This window comes from Anser brachyrhynchus (genome assembly GCF_964034855.1).
Source record: "Anser brachyrhynchus genome assembly, chromosome: 11".
In the NCBI taxonomy this organism is placed as follows: Eukaryota; Metazoa; Chordata; class Aves; order Anseriformes; family Anatidae; genus Anser; species Anser brachyrhynchus.
In genome coordinates this window covers 12,987,833-13,001,176 of record NC_137706.1, presented here as the reverse complement: position 1 = coordinate 13,001,176, position 13,344 = coordinate 12,987,833, and the positions used below count along the sequence as shown (strand labels likewise).

The 13,344-nt window shown below is 40.4% G+C and overlaps 1 protein-coding gene and 1 long non-coding RNA gene across 2 annotated transcripts in view; one reads left to right on the top strand and one right to left on the bottom strand.

The window, feature by feature from the left end:
• The window catches only part of LOC308201067, a 28,447-nt gene extending 23,183 nt beyond the window's left edge, over positions 1–5,264 (top strand). Inside the window, exon 5 of the long non-coding RNA XR_013956020.1 lies at positions 4,455–5,264. This is a non-coding gene — a long non-coding RNA (uncharacterized lncRNA). The remainder of the gene's footprint in view (positions 1–4,454) is intronic.
• The window catches only part of TMC3 (transmembrane channel like 3), a 283,418-nt gene that overhangs the window by 258,597 nt on the left and 11,477 nt on the right, over positions 1–13,344 (bottom strand). The gene's annotated exons all lie outside the window — the stretch shown is intronic.

Here is a 13,344-nt window from a genome sequence, read left to right as displayed (position 1 = left end):
AACTAAGAACATTTCAGTCAAAGTTTAAGAAGTCCATTTGACTGAAAATTGGAAGTTGTTAACGTTCTGATGCCATTTAACACGTGAATATCTAATAGGACAATCTCTCATCTCAATGGACTGTTTCCAAAGTGCTCTGTCCCCAAAGCTAGTGACTTGGATTCAACACTGCAACAGCCCAGTTCTACATTGTAAATAACTCAGATTACTGTTTTTTTTTTTCCTTTATTCTTATGATCTTATGAGTTCCTTTAGAAAGCTTAACCATTTATCAGTTTCCTTTAAGTAGGGATTTCTTAAATCTTCCCTGTATTACTTGGCATGTTGGGGTGATGGAAGGAAGACTTAAGACCTCTTTAGGAAGGGTAATAAAGGGTCTCAAAGATGTGCAGTATCTTGCCATCACTGGTTCAGAAGCGCACTCTGCTTCCATAACTAAGAAATCCACAGGGATCCACTGCCTGTTGTTACGCATAAACCAACCTGTGAATGTACATAGGCTAAAAATCAAACCAGGTATTGACTACAAACTTAATTACATTCTGAACAAACATAGTGGTCCAAACTGAATGGCAAAGAAAGGGTGGTGGCTGTTTTTTGGGTTGTTTGGTTTGTTCTCCCCCCAATGGCTTTATCATGACTCTAGAAGTTTCTTCTGTCAGGATGACATTTCATATTTTATTATTAAGCAACCTAGCCTATTCATCACATACATTTAAATATTCGTTAAATGCTGCCAACAGCAGTGCTGTGTGCAATAAAAGGGGAAAGGAAAACAACTGACAGGTAGGTGAAGTCTAACCAGATTGAAAACATTACTAGGCTTAGGTTATACTGAAATTTTTCAGAGGGAACAAAAAGCTTTGTGTTTTCTTAAGTGGGTTTACACGTTGTTTGTCTTCCTGGGTTCAAGAATTGGGGTCAAAAGTAGAATTATCTGTTTGTTTTGAGTCATGACAGTATTTTTGCTTATACTCTTCCTGGGAAAGAAAAAGTCCATTTAAAAAACAATCTTTATTATATTCACTTAGATACTCTTATTATACCAGCATCAAAACAAGTTGTGTGTTTCTTACACGTCTGCCAGCTTCCTCTGAACTCAGGCATTGCTACCACTGCTGGTTTCAATACCAGACTCAGAGCAGCAGAGCCCACAAAGAGATGCACTCACGAGCAAGTTAACAGGCACAGACAAAAGGTCTGCAAGCAACGTTATGCTCCAAGCTTCAGTGGTTCACTTCTCACTTGCACTGGTACTTCTATTTTTAATATGTGGCAAAAATACCTAGAGACATTGGTTGGAGGGTTTTTTTAATCTATGATTTGTTTAACTTCAAAATAATAAATAAAAAAATAAAAATCAATTAGAGCAGCCAGGAAGAGAGGCTGCTTTTGTTGGCTGCAAATGAAGGAGCCTAATATATCCTTTCATAAACAAACCTCCTCTGTACTAAGTTTTCTTGTAAGGACAGGCAGGCTTCAAAAGATGTTTGGAGGTTTGGTTCAGGATAGGAACCCAGAAGTTCAGAAAACTCAGTTCTCTGCAAAACAGAGCTCGAAGCCTCATGAACACCTTGAGTGAGATTTCTAGTACTTCCCATGCCTGTTCAAGCATGAATGGTACTGCGAAAACAACCTCTCAGGCTGCTTTTCAGGAAACTGGACGTTTTCTGCTGAACCAGCCAGAAACCCTGAAGTTCAATACATAAAATGATGAAAAGAGAGGTTGGCCGCCTTCAAAGGTAAACAGAGGTCAAGGTGGAGCTTGGCAAGCAGCTATTTTTCTGGTTAAAGAAGTACACTAAAAAAAAAATAAAAAAACTTTCATGCAAATGCGCTCAAATTAAAAGAAATAATTTACATAAAGTTTATGAAGTCGTCTGTTCATGTTCCAGGAATAATCCAGTAGATGAGTTTATTGGCAGGAACATTAGCAGATCAGAACTCTTTTAGGGGAAAAAACAGAAAAGATTATTTGTATGTCTAATAAAAATGAAACCATAATGTTCAGTTTCAATTTGACCAATTAATTGCATATATACCTGTCAAAATAAAAAAGTCCTACAATTCTCTGTAGATGTTATTTGGCATCAAACAAGCCATATACCTGAGAAAATTGCACGTTATCTGCAAGCAATGAGAAGAGGTTAAAATGCGGTAAATAAATCATTGCCAGCATTCAGAGAGGAATCTGCAGGAAATCTCATCCAAACGGGTCTGCTGCTTCTTGATTCACGGTGCTACAACTTTCGCAGCTGAAACAGCTCCTGTGTTTAGACACCCAGGAAAGGGGCTGGGTATACTTAGAGCAGTGGAAACAAGACAAACAATATGTTCTTCCAGACATAGGTTTATGATGTTACAAGTGAACAAAAGCCCTGAGTGACAAACCTGCTTCACAGGTCTCAATTAGTAATCCACTGAATGAGCACAGGTGCTCAAAACTAGTATTTGCAGGCCTTTTAAGCACGTCAACAGAGTTAATAAAACTACCAGGACTCAGGCCATAAGCAGTTTTCCTCCTTCCCCTTCCACCCTCCAGACAATCCCATTTTAATTGCTGCCTAACCCTACATATATCTTCATTCCTCTCACATCACTCAGTCTTTCTCTTTTCCAGCCCCTTTTTAGCCCCAAGGTGAGAGAGAGAAGGTAAGGACTGTCAGAAAATCAGGAAAAAGGATGGAAAAATTGGAGGGAAGCCCTTCCCCAGCAGCCTGGGACCAAGAGGAACAGGTTTTCAGAAATCCCCCATTTTCTCATCTCAGACAGAGCAAATAAGCAGGGAAAGCAAACACCTGATCCCACGGCCAGACTCTCCCTCACACACCTCACTGGCCTCTGCTTGCCAGCAGATGCGATCAAACATGTTCCTAGCTCCAAGGGATCCTCAAGTGACACATTTTACATTTCAACCTTCAAAAAAAAAGGCGAAAGTAATCAATCACAAGTGTTACTCATTATCAGCAAGGCAATAGTATCATAAGCAGCTGATTCTTAGAACTGCACTGACACAGCAAAGGGGCTGGAGGTGGGTTTTAATTGCATCGCACAACGGATACCTATCTACCACCTTTATGAAGCCACAGGCAGATCAGAGGAATCTAGCTATACCTATGGCCTAGAGAGGTTTTGGAATGATGCAAATCAAAACATCCTTGCCTTGGAAAGACATTAAAAATAGATACTTTGCTTGCACTTCGAAATAGGAGGCATGTTTTGACCCAGACAAGTCCAGGCTAGATTGCCCATGACCTCGACTAATCTTTTCTTGGCATGTTTTTTTCGAGTGCATCATCTCCCAAGAGCACAGCACAGACAGCACTCCCAGTTGCTAATGTAGATCTTTTCCTGGCATGCCCAGATGAAGGGTTGGAAGCCAGATTTTCCATGAAACATCATCAGAATACCTTTAAGAGCAAGGAAAGAGAAGACTGAAGTGAGGATATTTAGAAGAATAGATTGGAGAGAAAGGAAGAGAGCGTAAAAGTGACAGGTCCAGGTTGTAAAAGGAGAACGGACAAGTTCCAAGAGGGGGTACTACAACAAAAAAGTGATGATGCTGAGAAAAACCTGAAGAAAGCACAGGGATGGGAATCACCTCCCAGGAGAAGTCCTGCATCCCAGGACTAAGTCCATGAGTGTTCCTCCTGGATGGAGGGTTGCTGAGGCTTCATCATAGAGCAGTATTTGCTTCTGGCTCTGCACCTTCCTGACCTGCCATGCAAGAGCACTTGCAATCACTGGTTGGAAGGGCTCTATAGGCTCTATAAATGTTACAGCCCTCAGCACTTTTTGTTTAGTCTTTCTTAGACAGGATCCCAATACTCTTTTTTAGCAAAGTCTAAATCTATTGCGTGACTGTGCATCCTTTAAACCATCACAGTGACGTGTGACCAAAGAAGTGCCTGTCATACAACAGGGTACAGCAGCATTTAAATCACCCAGGCCAATTAAACAAAAAAGGATTGGATAGATGGTGCTCCAGCACCTTCAGAAGAGGTGTAAGTTGCCTTAGCCAAAAACCCTCATCCCTGCCCTAAAGCTATAGTTCATCAGATACCTTAATTCACATTTATACAGCAACTTTTATCCTGTGATCCTGAAAACATACATCAAGTAATTTATGCATACATGCACCCTCTCCAACAGATGCGGCCACAGAAAGTCAGAAGTAATATTCAAATTTCACCAAGAAGTGAAGATTTGAGATATTTTCTTAAGTCAGACCTTTAACCAAAGAAACACCACATGCTAAATGGTATTAATTTTCTTATGCAGGAATAAGATCCTAATTATTGCTTAATTTTGCCAGTTGCTATGAATCACCAGGAAAAGATTAAAGCAAAAGTAAATATTGGTTCCTCGTCCTGTTTACAGTAATCAGCTCAAACAAAGTAACTTGAGTCAGTTACATTATTAAAAGGTGCATATGGTTATATTTTTCTCATTAGGTTTGCACAGAAGAAAGGATAGCTGCTTGCACACAACTCCCTGCAAACAACAACTGTTAATCTCAAGTATTAAGGAGCCCTAAGAAGAAAGCCGTGCCTATCCCACCAACCCAATGCACTTTTTGTGAAGACTCATTCAAGTTGTTCCCAATGGGAGGCATGAGAAGGGTGGCAGTGGAGAGCTAAGAGACAGCAGACTGAGCCCGACATGGACCAGCCTTACATCTTTCAGCAGCTGAAGATTTTCAAAAGGGGTCCAAGCAGCCAACAAGTAAAAAAAAAAAGCCAAAAAAACCCACAAACTCCCCAGCCCCCCTACTGCAAAACACGTTTATCCTGAAAGCTGGCTACTAAATTAATTTTCCAGGAGAACCTTAACATCTAGAGCAAATGCTATACTACATCCTGCTGGCATTCCTTTCATCCCATAGATATTTGTTTTAAATTATATGTGTAGTATCCTATGTGCTTTGCTACATCCTCTTTTTTTCCCCCCTCCTTAAATGTCCAGATGTTTGAGTATTGCTATCGGTGGTTAGTAAAGAGCAGAGCCAGAGAAGCAGGATGAATAGCACGAGGATGAGTGGGCACCATTTCAAAAAGTCTGTGCTTTAAATCCATTAGTATTCAAGAGGTTTAAGTGCCATGATACTCGATTCATTTTATCACAATGACTAAATAGCCTGATCTGCCACTGTAAGTAAGACAATCAAGAGCACAAGCATTTTACTTGTAAAAGCTTGCACAGCTATGCCACCAGTTGTTAATTATAGGTGTGCAATAACAGAAAAAGATTTCTTTAAACTGAAAGTCTACATTTTTTCCCTTTGGCTAAACTATTTAATTTACTGAGAATGAAAGGCTATTTCCTAAAAAAAAAAAAAAAAGTGAGGATTACACTACCTTGCAAAGAGACCGATATCATACACATACTGGCCCTTGAAGCTCGAAATTCTGCTCAAGTGAAAGAAAAACAGAACAGTTCACACACAAACCTGACAGTAAGTCTTTCAAGAAACATTGGAATTACAACTGCAAAAAGGTGTTTTCATGTTACCTCTATCAGCCCAATCTGATTCTCACATAGAGAAAGCAGAAAAGTTTGGGCTAAAATCTGTCTGACTTACAGTCTACATTATAAACCATTTTCACACTTATTATAAAGGACCTTAAAGCTCTTTACAGTTTTTTTTTCCCTGTAAAAAATCCATTTCGCCCCTTTGCCTAGAAGCAACCAACTCTAGAAAAGGATGTGGCAGCTTGTTACTAACACAATTATATTGGGGTAAAAAACAAATGCTGACCAACAAAGGAAAGTCATTTACATTAGAGTTTGAGCATGATGAGGACTAGCTCATCTCTCCTCCTACAGACAGAAAAATCCCTTGAGTTCAGAATGAATGGCAGAAGAGATTTTTTGATCTGTGAAACACTAACAAGACACGGCCTTGCCTAAGTGCAATGTGTGGACACTGGCTTGCTCCCAAGCCTGGGAAAAACATCACAGGCTGAAGACAGCCACAGAAGAGCGCTTTCTTTCTGTGGCTTTTTTTTTTTTTTTTGTGCCAAGGGATTTCTTATTTAAAAACGTAAGAAATAAAGAAAATAAAAAGCTGCACATTGAAAAGGAACATGCATTTCAGTTCTGTCAGGTCTTATGGGAAAGTCTGATCCCAAAGATCTTAAACTAGACGTGTTACAACTACAACCCATCATCCAGTTTATAGTTCCCTAACAACATGACAAGCTGCCTTGATGGCACTGCTCGCAGACAATACCACCTTTATGTATAATGTTCACACATGGGACACTTACAGTTCAGCAAAGGGTCAAACAGTGAGAAATGCAGCATTTTCCATATCATCAGCATGAAACTCCACCAAAAAGCAAGAGCAAATGCTAAAGCCACAGCATTCAAGCTACTTTTGTGGCTCTTCGCTGCATTTTATGGCAGGCAATGGAGTCCGAGGTGCAAATAGCTCTCCCCAGAGTGCTCTGGTCCTTCACAATACTTTCTTGTTCTGTCCAAGGCTTGGCTATTTGCTCCCTGCCCTTTGCAGAGCATCCTCAGTCACTCTTAAGTAGCCTCTTCTCCCATGACTCTGCATCTACCTCATTCCACAGACTACAAATCTCTCCCGTGACTCTGTTCAGGAGATCACTTTTTCCCCTCATGAACTTTCTCCCTCCTTCCAGAGCATTCACCCAATCATTCCTTAAAGAAACTTTCCCATGCCAAAACCAAACCAAAAAGCCGTCCATCACAGCTGGGAAGGGCAGCTTGGAATCAGAATACAACAGTTACCTCCACTTCCTGACCAGTGTGCCTCTGGGAGAGGCAATCAGTCTCCCACAGATTGGATAGGATACGATTTTTTTGGTTTACTTCAGCACTGGCATCCAAATGCAATGTCAGTGGAGCAAGGGAGAACCTGACCGATGGAAGCTATAGAAGACAGCAGAACAGCAAAGATTCTTATCACGGATGTTATTTCTGCACTACCTCAGTTCCCAGAAAATGTAGCCATCTTGAACAGCTAACACTAACTCCATATAGTCCCCACATCCTGAGGATGATTTATAAAAACAAGGTTTTAAGCCAGCTTTTCCTGTCTGTTCGCGAGCCCTGAACTGTTTTGAATTTACCCAACTGCTTGCTTACATGCAAGATGACCAAAACTACTGAGTTTTATTTCTCCCAGTTACAAATCAAAGCCTGATCAGCACCACTACTGAAGTTCAATCTTTCAAATACATATTTTGAATCATTAAGTAGCAATAAATAACAGGATCACTGTTACGCCAACCATGAATATTTCCATAGCAAGTGTCCTGTTACTTAGTTTCATCATATTAAAGTGATTATAAGGAATGTTTTTCTGAACCTTTCCTTGGGTATGCTGCATTCTTCTTCCTCCACTGAATCCATGTACACCGCTTTTTAAATAACTACCAATTTAAAGAACAAATGTTGCTCTGAGTATAACCAGGAGGGTTATTGGTAATTCCCTTCCAACAGGCACTTGTCAAAGACGTTTGATCTTGAGCAGTAATTGCCACTACATGCTTAGCAAAGTGATTTACGATCAGACAGAACTCACAGCTTTACAAGCTTCAGTCTTAGGCACTCATTGAAGCTATCAGCATGACCATAAGTGTCATGCCATATAAAATGTTTTCTAAAAACCTGAAAAGCAGGACTCCACCATCCAGTGACAGCAGTAACAGTCCTCAGACATCCCAACTTGCTCGACAGTTTCTTCAGTGCTGTCTTTGCATAAGACTACTTTGCAGTCTTCAGTATTTGGGTGTCTACACACGCCAAGCACCTCTCAAGCAGCAGCACCTTTCTATACCCTGACACCATGACAAACTGCCAAATTACATCAGCTTCCTGCTCTGTACTGATCTAAGCCCTTCAACCAGCCCACCCTTTTTTCCTCTTTTTTTTTTTAAGTAAGGTAAAAATGGTTTCTGCTCTCAGAATCACCCCTTTCAAACATCCATGATGAGATTTTAAATGCTTCAAGCAGAGAATGTCTTAGATTGGTTTACAACTTTGACTTTTTTCTTAACTGCCACCTTCAACTAATCAATTTTTTTTTTTCCAGTTTGACAGAGCTGATCAAGCTTTAGAATCAATTGTTAGCAAATGCTTTCACCAATACAAGTATTGGCTTTGCTGCTCTTTGTTGATAAGACGGTGACAGGATACTCCAGCTATTTTCATATGAGCGGTCCTACAGATATCAGTATTCCACAAGACGCAGCATTTATTGGAAATTATCTTGAAATGCTTTGCACGATCTATTTCAAACTAGTCATTTAGCTTTCATAAAAAAAGCAGTAAAAAAGAAAAATCTCTGCCATCCATCCAGAAATAACTCATGCTGTGTGAGCCAAGGGGCTAGGCATCCACCAGAGTGTATAGCTGAAGAGTTACCAGGCAGTCCATGATGAAAATTAATAAAATGTGTTTGTGACTACAGCGGGAGAGTAGCAGTCGAGTTTCATTTGAGATTAGAAAAGGGGACAGTGTTTGCCAGCTCTGGCCTTGGGCTGCGTCACCTTTGGGTGGAAGTTGATCAAAACGTCACCTAAGCTTCTCTGAATCCCAGTGTGTTACAGAACCATCTCCAGTAAAACAACTTCCAAATAGCATCAGGGCTACATTCACGGCTCTCTTCACAGCTGACTATTATAATTTAAAAGAACAGTAATTGGCACATTTTTTTCCCTGCTGAGCATGAAGTTTTACAGGAAAAGCTCAAACGCTCCCTCAGCCTGTATATTGTGAAGTCCACTGCTGCTCCCAATTAGGCCAAGACAGAAGCTTGCAATAACTCAGCCCTTAACTGGATTTAGGCTATTTCCTGCTTTTCCATCCAAGGCCAGGCAGGCCTGTGTTTTAACATAGCAGCAGCCCTACTGGCAGATCCACTAATGAATCAGCAGAAGCCCATCAATCCAAGTAAATCTTTGAAATGTTTTGACACTGATTTGAACTTCTCCCCCTAGTCCTCAGCCCCATTTTCTCTCAGATGTTCTTCAAACACTCCTTTCCAGCATCACCGATTGGTCCAGGCGTTGCACTGCACGTCAAAGCGAGCTGCTGTGTTTCAAGCCATACCTCTGCTCGTGGCAGACAAGGTGCTGGTCACGGGCACACAACTTTGGAGATAAAGTTTTCTGCAACACCATATAAGCAGACAACTGCCAGATGTGTTCAGAAGACAAGTGGTGAGCACAAACTGGGTACCCTGACAGAGCAGAACCAGACAATTCAAAATACTTTCAATTACTTTTGTTTCCTTACCAATAAAATCTAAGAAAGCAAACAAAAAGCTCAGTGATGCATACTTTCCCTTTTCCTACAGGCCTGCACCAAGCTACAGGCTTTCTTCTGTTAAAACTGTTGTCCAACAGAGAATTGCAGGGTGAACAAAGAGGGAAGAACAGAGGGCTAAGGACTGACTCTTATATTAGGAAGATTATCAATAACATTTGCACAGCAGCAAAAACAGGCAACAGCATGATGAATGCCAACCCAACCAACAGGAAAGATGTCAAAAATTACATCTTGGATTCATCAGTTTGCCGTTACATCAGCCTCTGGCCACTAACAGGCAATTTATTTATTTATTTTGAAATTGCAAATTTGCACTTTTGGTGTATGCACACCTGGATGGGGGAGATAGAAAGCAATATTATTATGTTTAAGAGCAGATTTTGGTATTTAGGCACAAACACCCATTACTGTAATCCTAACTACAGGATGAAGTGTGCAATGAAGAAAAAAACTGCTCTACACTTCTCAAGTTACACTCACCAGATACTTATCCTAAAAAGAACAAGCTTTCCTGGAATAGAGGTGAAAAGATTTATAAGCAGTGTATCTTGTCCAGAGCTTAAGTCAGCAATGTTTTATCTCAAATTGTAAATTTTGGTAGTTATGCTATCTGCTCTAGTCTGTTTCTATAACATATCATTATTATGGTCATCACCACTCTTCTGTTCTTTTATATCTTCTGTCTGGCGATATCGTTCTTTATAAGTAAATAAGCCACAAAACAGCCTGACCTGTCCTCCTCATAATTCCAGTAACCCCTTATCTGCTTTACAGCACGGCTTAGATGGCCCCACCAGGGACAAGGACCACATTGTCCTAGGCACTGTGTACACAAATCAGAAGAGACCGTCCCTGCCCCAAAGCATCTCAGTGTAAGCAAAAAGGAATCTGAATGAGAGGATCAAGCTGGAACTGACTCCTGCATAGAAGACCAATAAAAGGAGGTCTTCACTGGGATAAATGCCTTCAGCAAACTTTCTGCCCTAGGATAGATTTTTCTCTATTAAATGTAGCCAGGATTCTTCAAATAAATATTGAATATTAGTAGTTGTCATGAATAAAATATGCCCTCATACAGAGCCAGACAAAGTAACCTTTTTCATGTAACAAAAGGTGCTAGATAAAAGATGAAAAATACTGTTTTAAATGCACTCGCCAAGCATTAATCCTTCAGTATCATAGTTTACCAAAGCAGGCAGTTTACACAACATAAGCACAGCAGATATACAAAGCTGGTATTAATGACTTCACATCTTTAACATAATAGGGTTTCCAATGCTGACAGTGGCACTGAGTAGGTCAATGGTGTCCCCGTACACCAGTCTTCCCTCTGGGAGGTGTTCTGTGCTTTCTAAGGACATGCATCCCTACAGAGCATCAGAACTGATACCCTCTTCTGGGCTCTGCCACAAGTGCCTTGGACACTGTGTGCTCCAGGTGTACTGCTACCCGGAGACCTGTACAAGATCTCCATAACAGCAGCACGTCCCTTCTGTCAGCCTTCACCGACCCCATGCTACAGACCCCACATTATAGGGGCTGAAGATTATGGGAAGCTAAGAAGAAAAAGGATGCCGAGGCAGGAAGGAGACCTCCCCTGAGGTCATTAAATGTTGGTGAGAAACGACCAGCCAAAGAGGCCAGTGATGACAAGATGATAAATGGGGAAGCAATTCCTCCTTCCACATCTCAACTTCAGCCCATGAGGGCTGAAATTAAGATGGCCTGCATTTGTTCTAGAGGCCTGGATTATACTTCTGTATCTCCAAATCAACAAGAAACCCAGTTGGTCCGACAGTTGTCCATAATTACTCAAACAATTTCATTGCAGTTTCCTACAAACAAGAACACTGAAAAAGAACTGGAATGTTTTAAGAGAAAAACCACATATCCAGTGAAAGTCTCTTGCATGTTTATTTTGATCTTAATTAAAAGACTCCATTTTGCCACAGCTAGAGAAGAAAAAAAGAATAATCTTCAAATCAGATGTTTGACTGCAGAGTACTAAGCAAATAACCAGGTTTCTCTCATTTGTGAAGTGCCAAAATCTTGACAGAAAGGTGGAAAACTGCTAGAACGAAGCGCATGAGGTCAAGTACTCAGAATGCAAATAATCCACCCAGACCTAGGAGTTTATATCCACAGTCACCACATTGAGATAGCTGCCAAAGTTCAATTGAAGCTCAAGTTTCAGGAAAAAAAATTGCACAACAGAACACATCCATTTAGACTCGAAAAGGGCAGCTCTAAAAGATGCAAGAACACTTTAGAACTAGAAAACATGTTTTCTTTAGTAATGCACAGCTTCCCATGAATAATAAAGAAATGCCCCCAATGTTTTATGAAATGTAGCTCAGTCATGAAGGCTATCTGCAACATTTGCTTATAACATACTGACGTTTTTGCATTACAGAGATCACAGCAATATTCAACTAACTAATCTAAGGCAACCACATACTACAACGACATCCACAGGAAGCAAAATCAAAAAGGACGTTCTAAGAAATGAGCTAAAAAATACTTTATTTCTTCATATTACTGTAGTGTACAGGAGTCCTAATGAACCCAGACCACACCGTGCTAGACACTACTGTACATTAAATTCACAAACCAGACATGCTTCTCAATGAAGAAAAGAAAGTATATGCTAATAATGTTATTACAGAATCACAGCGGCATTATCTTAGACAATGGGAAATGTGAAAGTTTTATATGCTTTCTTTATTGTTATTAAAAGTAGCACTGTTACCTTGGCAACTGCTGAACCACTTGGGAATTTGCTAAAGAAACCCAAATGTTACTTATACTTGCACATTTGCAATCAATTTAGGGAAAACAATTGGGCTTTGTTTTTTGTTTGTTTGTTTGTTTTTAAAAACATATCACACATTTTTTCCTTATGAGGACTATGATCCTGCAACATTCAACTTTTTTTTTTAATTCAGTTCTTGGGATTAAGGCAGATCATGTCTCATTTGCACCCAAAGCAATCTGCACTTTGGTACAAAATAAGAGTCAATAACTCACCTAGGATCCTATTTCTGAATAGAAGCACAAACAGCATACAGTGCACACAAAAACACACCTCAGCAAGCACAGCTACTGTGCAGGTACTGAGCAGAGGGACAGGTGTTGCAGCTAGAGGGAATTCCAAAAACCCAAACAACAAATCCCAAACAACCATTTTGAAAGTGCTCAGACAACAGTCCTGAGTGTAAAAACATACTAGTGGCCATAGGTAGGTGCACATCATCCTGAAGACACTGCACAGCCAAGTCATGGAATGGCTTGCATTGGAAGATCATCTACTTCCAACCCACCTGCCATGGGCAGGGACTCCTTCCACTAGACCAGGTTGATCAAAGCCCCATCCAAATCTGGAACTTGCATGGATTTTAGCTTCATCATTAAAGTGTTGGTATCCCTCCTTTTCTCTTATCCTTCTTCAGCAGTATCTATTTGCTTTTAAGATAAGAACTGGGTGCATGATAAAGGGAAAACCACAGGAGGATCAGTCTGAGAGATGTGGTGATTGTGTGGGATGGCTGTTTTCTTTCTAGTTTTCATCAACATATTATTCCCTGAGTACAGTCCAGCTCAACAGCAATGAAAAGCAGAACACTGCCAAATCCTGTCTTCTCTATCAAAGAACCTCATGAAACAACAAGGTAATGGAAAAAAAGGCACTGATTTTGGATCATCTTTATTTCTGAAATAAAGAATCGCCATGCAAGCGTACCCTAAGCAAAATGACAGTCTTCTTTAAAATAAATACAGTGAAAGGTACCGCAGGCTCCTTAAGATTTTATCAACTGTTTCAGGTATATCAGGTGAGCTGGATTAAAATAAGGTTAAATACAAATCTTCCTAATTACACTTGCAGGTCTGGTCCTTTGCTTCAATACAACTTTTGGTGTCTCAAATTTATAGTCACATCCAAGTCCTCAGGAGATCATCTTCCTCTCCATCACCTCTGAAGTTTGCCTGGGGGGTTACTCTTCTCACCAGCCTCCTGGGTTGAACTGCTGCTGCAGGCTGCCT